This window comes from Brassica napus, unplaced genomic scaffold (assembly GCF_020379485.1).
Source record: "Brassica napus cultivar Da-Ae unplaced genomic scaffold, Da-Ae ScsIHWf_1851;HRSCAF=2487, whole genome shotgun sequence".
Taxonomy (NCBI): Eukaryota; Viridiplantae; Streptophyta; class Magnoliopsida; order Brassicales; family Brassicaceae; genus Brassica; species Brassica napus.
In genome coordinates, this window is record NW_026015268.1 from 121,661 (window position 1) to 130,000 (window position 8,340).

Sequence of the window (8,340 nt, forward strand, 5' to 3'; positions counted from 1 at the left end):
CACGGCCAAGTCATGGCCAAGCTGTTTATAGGTGATAGCCTCTTTGGTTTGGCCGTTTGTATCATGGCCTCTCTTTGGCCGGGTAATGGCCCTTTATGGCCGAGTAATGGCCAAGCCATATAACATGGTCTTTAGACCATAGTACACGAACTTGTAGTATTGATCATGGGTTTATCCTCTCTCCCCCTCATGACCATACTATAAGGTCGTGGTGCTTTGGGATTATTAAGCCTAATGAGTTTCCCTTTTGTGTACATGTTTCACAACGTGAGATCTTTACGGGATAACTCTGTGCCTTTACAATTTCTTTGCATCAAGTTTATACTTTAGGATGGCTAATCCTATCATGCCATATAGTGTAATTTCGTGGGTTATGTCTTGATGGTCACCACTTCTCTTGCCTCTTATCATACTGATCTTGTAGCATAGTTTAAATCAGTAGAGATCATTGGTATAGTTTTCGATCACTTTCTTTCAAGGTCTTAGGCGATTTTTCTTTCAAAATCTGAAGGAACTTGTTTCCTTCTAGTTTGTCCATTGTTTCTTATTTGGAAACCATTCATTATAACTCAATGGACCATGTTTTCTTTGGGTGTATATAATGCCTTATAGGCAAATGCCTTAGCCATAGTTTCTTTACTATGCTTACTATACCATTCATGATTTCTTGGTTTTATGCCCTTTAGGCCATACTTTAAAACATCCATATGTTCAAGTAAGATCAGGCAAGATTCAATAAACTTAAAACCAATTCCATTATATAAAAAAATCGTGAATGATCCTTAGGTTAAAACACAATTGCAATCATAAAGCAATAAGACTAGTCGTATCGAAAATTTGGTCTATGCAAGAAGCTGTCATGCGATTAGATCAGTATAAGTGGCGAAGCCTTTTGTTCTATACTGTTGCAGTATGACATTCAACACATGGTATGTGGAATAGGACTTCTCTAGTAACTCTTTCTTGGTTACTATTTCACCACAAAGTCTCATCATCGAGACTGTCTTAAACAAGACTGAGTTGTACTCATCCATGACTTTGTAATCCAAGAATCTTAGATTCTTCCAGTCATTTCTAGCCTTTGGAAGCAACACCGTTTTATGGTGGTAATTTCTATGCTGTAAAGCATCTCCAAAAGTCTAGTGGATTTTCCATAGTGATGTACTGATCTTTTAGACCTTCAATGAGATGATGGAATATTGTACCAATTCATTCTCATTGTTGTCCTTGGTGATTGTATCACCAAGTCCCTTTTCGATATCTAAGTCACATTGTCATTTAAAATTTCGGTTCACAATGTGGCTCATGCAGCCGCATGATATAGCAAGCTCGGCCACAAACAAGTTCTTACGCATCTATGAAAACAATCGATCATGGTGTGAGTCAGGTCACACGGCCATGTTAGTGTGATACAGCAATCTTAGAGATTGGTTCATGTTATAATCTGGTTTATATATCCATCCGGATATAAGGCCATACGGCTTTGCGATGTAATGCCTTAGACTTTCACGATTATTATGTGATACAACGATCTTAAGGATCGGATCATGATGCAGTCCGGGTCATGTGACTATCCGGATGCTAGGCTATACAGCCACTTAGATATGTATTAAGCCACACGGTTTTGTAATGTGATGCTTTAGATCACACGACCATATTAGTGATACAGCGATCTTTAAAGATCGGTTCATGAGATATGCAAACAAGGTCGCATGATCATTCAGATATGATGTCTCTCTAGACCATACGGTCATATATTGTGATGCCTTAAGCTTCACGGTATTTATGTGATACATCAATCCTAAGGATTGGATCATTATGCAATCCGGTTTCTATAACCATCCGGATGCTAGGCCATACGGCCATATACAATAGGGGATTATTTAATATAAGTGTTTTCAATCCTATTGCATAGTTGTATATCTATTAGGTAAACTAGCAACCTAACTCTCATTAACAAAAACTTTTCAATCTTTTAACGTTTTACGGTTTCAAGGCCTTAGGATCTTTAAATTCGAATTTAGAGTTTAAGATAATTCTGATAACATCTCTAGGTGATCAATCAAAATACTCAAGTTTCAAATTAAAACCGATTTTCTAATTAGGGTTTTAGGGGATTTCGAATACTTTGATCTTTGATCAAGGGGATTTGTTTTGAGATTCAAAACCTTTATGGCTCTGATTTTAATTGATCAATGGATCAATCTCGTTTATAGGTTTAGATCGAACTTATAGAGCTTTCGACTTACTCATAGGGTATTGATCTATTATCCTATGGCTTTCAGTTTTAGAGATTATCTTTTAGGGTTTCAATCTTTACAAAACAACCAGGTTTGTTTCATGTTCTCAGAATTAGGATTACCTTTGTCTTGCAGATTGTAGAAACCGGACCTCCAAGATGGGCTGATAAACCTCGGACGCGAGCTGGACGGACGCTGCCTCCTATCGGGTCGCGAGTTGCTTCCTTTGCGAGCTGGTTGATTGGGAACTCGAGCTGCCTGTGATGTGAACGTGAGCTGGCTCTGTTCTGAACAGGAAGCTGAAGTCGTCTAGGATCAGGAACGCCTTATGGCTGGAGCTGATCGAATGCTGACGAGCTGGAACGCGAGCTAGGACGAATTAGGGTTCGTCGGGATTAGATCTTTGCACCAATTCCTCTCAGCTCATGAAACAAAACAAGGGGTATTAGATTACATGAACATCATAATCTAAACAAGATATCATCAAACTACTGAGGTATGATAACTTATCTTTCACAAGATTTGAATTTGGATAGAAAAATCTTGTTGGCTCGGATTAGGGTTCCAAGAACTTAAGTCGGCGCCGTGTATTGTTTCTGCGAGTGTTGGCGCGTCTGAGATCGGATCGACGAACGGTTTGCGGTGATGGATTCGTCTCGTCAAGAGCTTCAATTTGATATGTGGCTCGTCGTCTGGTTCGTCGGGGTTGGAGAGATCGATCGATTTGAAGTTCCGCCTGATTTAGGGTTTATGTGTGACGGATTTTGGGTTATGGTTTTTGTCTCAGGGATTTAGAGTCTATCGTGCTGATAACGTGTTGTGAACAATAGAGAATTCGTGTGTAATTGTTCTGTGTTATTATTAATCATCAAAAGGGGTTCCTTATATAAGGATTACAAGATAGAGATAAATGGAAAGAGTACTTATCCTAATCCTACATGAAATAGGAAATCTACTAAATACATAGAAAAGGAAAACATCCTAATACTAAGTCGGCTAGGTGATTGGCCGACTCTCTCTCCTCCTTGCCTTGCTGCGGTCGTCTCTATCTCTCTCTTAAGGTTGGGTCGTCCTTCTCTCTCTCTACGGGCCGGTTCCATACCGGGCCTGGTTATGGTAATCCACACATTGTTTATAACAATTACGAAATTCTTTGAGGAAGCCGGAGGCTCGGGAAATATTTTTAAAGGATATCAAACATCATCTGTAGTTTATTAAAAATATTCAGAGAATCAGAACGGGAGCGGAAAAATATTCGGGATTGATCGCGGGACGAAAATTCACCAGAAAGACCGAAATCGCACAAATCAACCGGGAAGCTCGAGGTGGCCCTATCTGAGAGATCAGGACGTGCTGTCCTTCATCCAAGCATCTTAGTGTCTCCGTAGCACGACATGTCTCCGCAGGATGAAGCCTCACATGCAGCATGACACCCAAAGCACGACATGGCATCGTCTTGACACCCAGAGGCCCGTGTGTCGCGATGCATGAGCTCCAGCCATGCTGAATGACATCTGGACGTGGTGCTGGCTTCTGGCATGCAGAGGAGTCATGCATGGTGACATTTGGACGCCCGTGTGTCGCCGCGCATGCGACCGGAAGCATGCGGGACGACACACAGGCGATGGAGTGGCACCATTTCAATGGTTGGCCATATCTATATAAACCCAGCTCCCCCAGCTCGTTTCATTCATTCCACACACTCAAACATCACTCTTAAACTTGGGCTAGAGAGAGAAAGTGAAGTAGAAAAAGGAAGTGAAGGATTTGGAGCTGTTTTGAAGAAGTTAGAGCAATTTTAAGAGCCATTGTTCTACCGAAAGTCCGAGAAGAAGATCCAGAAGTCCGAGGAGGTTCTATCCAAGTCCTGATTCGTCCATACCAGTCCATTGAAGACAGAGGCATTGGGTTTTGGCTAGGCTCTCTCCGATCAACCAGCTGCAAGAACACTGTGAGTTGGTTTGTTTGAATTCCACTTGGAATTTAGGGTAGATCGAGTCTGCATATAGATTAGAATGATCACGCTATTGAATGGTAGAGTCCTTAGGGTTATTTTATTTATGGAACCGGACTCAGTTTAGCAAGGGCTAAGCTGAGATGAATGGAATTAAGACTGAGTTAATAACCTGACTAGGACTAGGGCTAGGATGCATCATGTTTTCTATTCTTGCGTGTTGATATGGTTTTTTTTTTTTTTTTTTGAATGAATGTTAAATTTTATTCATCAAAAAAGACCTTTATACATCTAGTGCAACCTTTAGGCTATACAAACTTGTGATTCCTATACTTCAAATTTTGTTAAAAAAACTTCAATCCCTAGCTCCAAACCAGGTTTGCAAACCCCTCTCCATCCCTTTAACTCTATTAGCTTGTAAAATACTCAGCTTGTTCCTCACTCCCTTGTCAAGAATTTTCCTTAAAACTGTCCAAGGCATCAACTTCTCTCCATGCTTAACTCTGTTTCTTTCTCTCCACAATGCATACACTGCCACTTGAAATGCATACCTGAGACAGAAACGCTTCCTCCTTTCCATACCTCTCACAGTTAACAAGGGAATTATAGATGACCATAAGTTTGTGTAAGAATCCCCCATGATTCCTCTAGCCAAATTTTCCCAAACTTGAGAAGAATAAGAACACGCAAAAAACAAATGGTCTCTATCTTCATCAGCACTCTTGCAGAGCACACATATTGTGTCCACACCCTGACTCCATTTTGCAGTCCTATCCATCGTAGAGAGTCTGTTTAAACAAGCCAACCAAGTCATGAAAGCAAACTTGGGGGTCGCCTGAGAGAACCAGACACCCTGCGTCCAAGTACATTTCTCCTTCTCCTCTCTAATCTGCTTCCAAGTCTCGCGAGTCGAGAAAACATTCTTGTAACCCGACTCTCTTCTCCACTGACTAATATCCTCCATATCAATACACACTCTGTCCTTTATTTCCCTCAACTCTTCCTCAATCTCATTTAAAATCACCACTCTGTGCCTCCTTCTTCGCCGAAAACAGAACATTGCCTCCTCAACTGTGGCTTCTCTTCTAATACCCATATCAATGTACCCTCTAGCTCCAAGAATATCAAATAGAACTCCTTTCTCCGACCATCTCTCAAACCAGAAAGAAGTGTGGCGCCCATTTCCTATTTCCTTTCTATAGAAACTTTTAGCTACCTCCCTTAGTTTCAATAACTTTCTCCACATCCAAGACCCACACTGAGAATTTATTTTTACTTCCCAGAAACTCTTATCCTTCAAGATGTTAGTTTTAATCCACTTACTCCACAAAGAATCTCCAGTCAATAACCTCCAGATAAGCTTCAAACTACTAACTTTATTAACATCCTTTAACGCTCGTATACCCAAACCACCTTCCTCCCTCTCCTTACAAACATCCCTCCAAGCCACTTTCGCCCCCGTCGTCTTAAGACTAGGCCCCGACCACAGGAAAGCAGAACAAAGCTGTTCAATTTCTTTAATGCACTGCCCCGGAAGACGGAAAGCAGCAGACCAGAAGTTCACAATACTCATTAGAACAGATTTAATCAGCATAAGTCTTCCTGCATAAGAGAGAAACCTTGTGGTCCAAGTGTTAATTCGCCCTCTTATCTTCTCCACAAGCGGCTGATAATCCTGACTTCTCATTGCCTGAGACATTAAGGGTAACCCTAAGTATCTTACTGGCAAATCTCCTACAGCAAAAGGGAAATCTGATAATATACGACTTTTCTCCTCCACCGGAACCCCCGCCATGTAGATAGTTGATTTCTCCAAACTGATTTTCAATCCTGACCAAGCAGCAAACTCATCAAACACTGCCAATGCACCTTCAATCGAATCTTTAGAACCCTCCACAAACACCATTAAATGATCAGCGAAACATAGGTGAGTCAACGAGAGAGAATGACACCTGGGATGAAACTTGAACTTCCTCTCAGTAGCCGCTTTGTCTATCTTCTTTGACAAGATATTCATACAAAGCACAAAGAGATAGGGAGATAGTGAGCAACCCTATCTCAATCCCCTTGCACTTTGGAAGTAGCCAGCTAAATCTCCATTTACCTGAACTGAGAAAGAAGGACTCGTGATACACAAGCGGATCCAGTGTACAAATTTACTCGGGAAACCCAAAACCTCCAACCCCTTAAGAACAAAATCCCACTGAACCGAGTCGAACGCTTTTGAAATGTCAATTTTCATCACACACCTTGAAGAAACTGAAAGCTTATGATAATCTCTCACCAATTCAGAAGCCAAAAGCACATTCTCCATAAGCAATCTCCCTTTGACAAAGGCGGACTGATTCTCACTAACAATTCTTGGTAACACCCGCTTCAATCTGTTAGCCAAAATCTTCGAAACAACCTTGTATAAGACATTACAACACGAAATCGGTCGAAAGTCTTTCATCTCCATTGAGTCAATCTTCTTTGGGATCAAAGCAAGGATCGTGGAATTCACACCTTTTGGGAGGAAACCATATTTGAAAACAGACTGAACCGCCACCACGAAATCCTGACCAAGAACTGCCCAAGTAGCTTTAAAAAATTCACAGGGGAATCCATCAGGCCCAGGGGATTTGTTACTTGGCATAGCAAATAAAACCTTTCGAACCTCGTGTTGATATGGTTGAGTGCAGGTTCCCGTTATCTTTAAAGATAGTTTCTCAGCGGGAGGCTGGACTATCTGGGTAACGGTTTGATTGTATTGTTTAGTATTGATATTATTGTTTAGTAGTTAGTACTAAGGGTCTTAGGCCATATAGGCCGGACTACTGGTACTATTGGATTGTGTTGTAGAGTCGAGTGTCTAGTTAGGATCTGGAACTTTAGCCTTAGGTTAGGTTCTAGATTGAGTTTGTTTTGTTGTGAGTGTGCCGACAGTATGTGCGTGACCCGCCCATACTAGGCTTGTGTAGGGGTGAGTTAGTGTTTCCTTCAGACCTCGTACCCAGCGGGTTCAAGGAAACCCCTTATTCGCTGGATCGGGAAGACTCAGAGAGACGGGGTCATGGCCTATGGCTGAGTTATTACACGACGGTGTAATGTGGCAGTGACCCGAAGGACTGTGGGCTGTCGCGCGGTGACCCGAAGGACTGTGGGCCGCGGTCGGTTGAAAGTTCCTTCTTCTGGCCTTTGTGGTAGGGAGATAGGATATTGCCGATGTTGAGGAGGAACACGAGATCACCAGGGCCCATGTTAGAATATTGAGTCTAGAGTTAGAATAGTGTGTCGTTAGTTTTATTGGTCGTTTGATGGGAACCCTCGAGATAGTGTAGCACCGATATACGGTGTTACGAGTTAGATCGAGTCGTAGATACTCATAGTCTTATTATTGTGATTGTGTTTGTGGTTGACTGATTTGCTTGCAGGTTCTGACATTAAGTCATAAGTCGGTTTAGGTACCGGATTAGGCTTGGTGTGTATTTTGTTAGTGTAGGCCTGACGTTGGCCTGTATGTGTTTGAGGGATTGCTTGTGAAGGGTGGTGGATATTAAAGCTATGCGGTATCATTGGTTGGCCGATCATGTTCTTGTTTGATTGTTGGTCGATCGACTAGTGATACTTGTATAGTCTAAGTGTCTAACACTACATGAGTACTGAACTCAGGCGTATATATGGTTAACTAGGGATTGGTTGTTGACTTGTTTTTATGCAGGTTCCCGTTACTTGAAGCTAGATCATGGCAGGAGGCCAGTCTAACTTAGTAACGGTTTGCTTAGCCTTAGCTTTTATTGCATGCTAGGGCTAGATTGATTGTTATTTTGGGTTGTCCGGGTTAGAGTCTAGGTTGCGGGTAGAGGCCGCCAGCTCACTGAGTAACATTAGGTTACTCATCCAACTCCGTTGTCCTTTTGCAGGTCGCTTTAGGTAAGGATGATCGGATAGCTTGGTGCTGGACGTTAGGACCGCCGGTGTAGATTTTCATGCCTTTTGTAAACGGTATTGTGGATTTGTGTTAGTTGACTCGATTTGGCATTAGGCCGGGACCGGTCTCGAATTATATCAATGTATGGATATTTCTCGAATCAATAAAGTAATTGTTTTATATGCGCTTCATGAGTACTCTGATATTTGACTAGTCCGGTCTAACACAACGTTAGG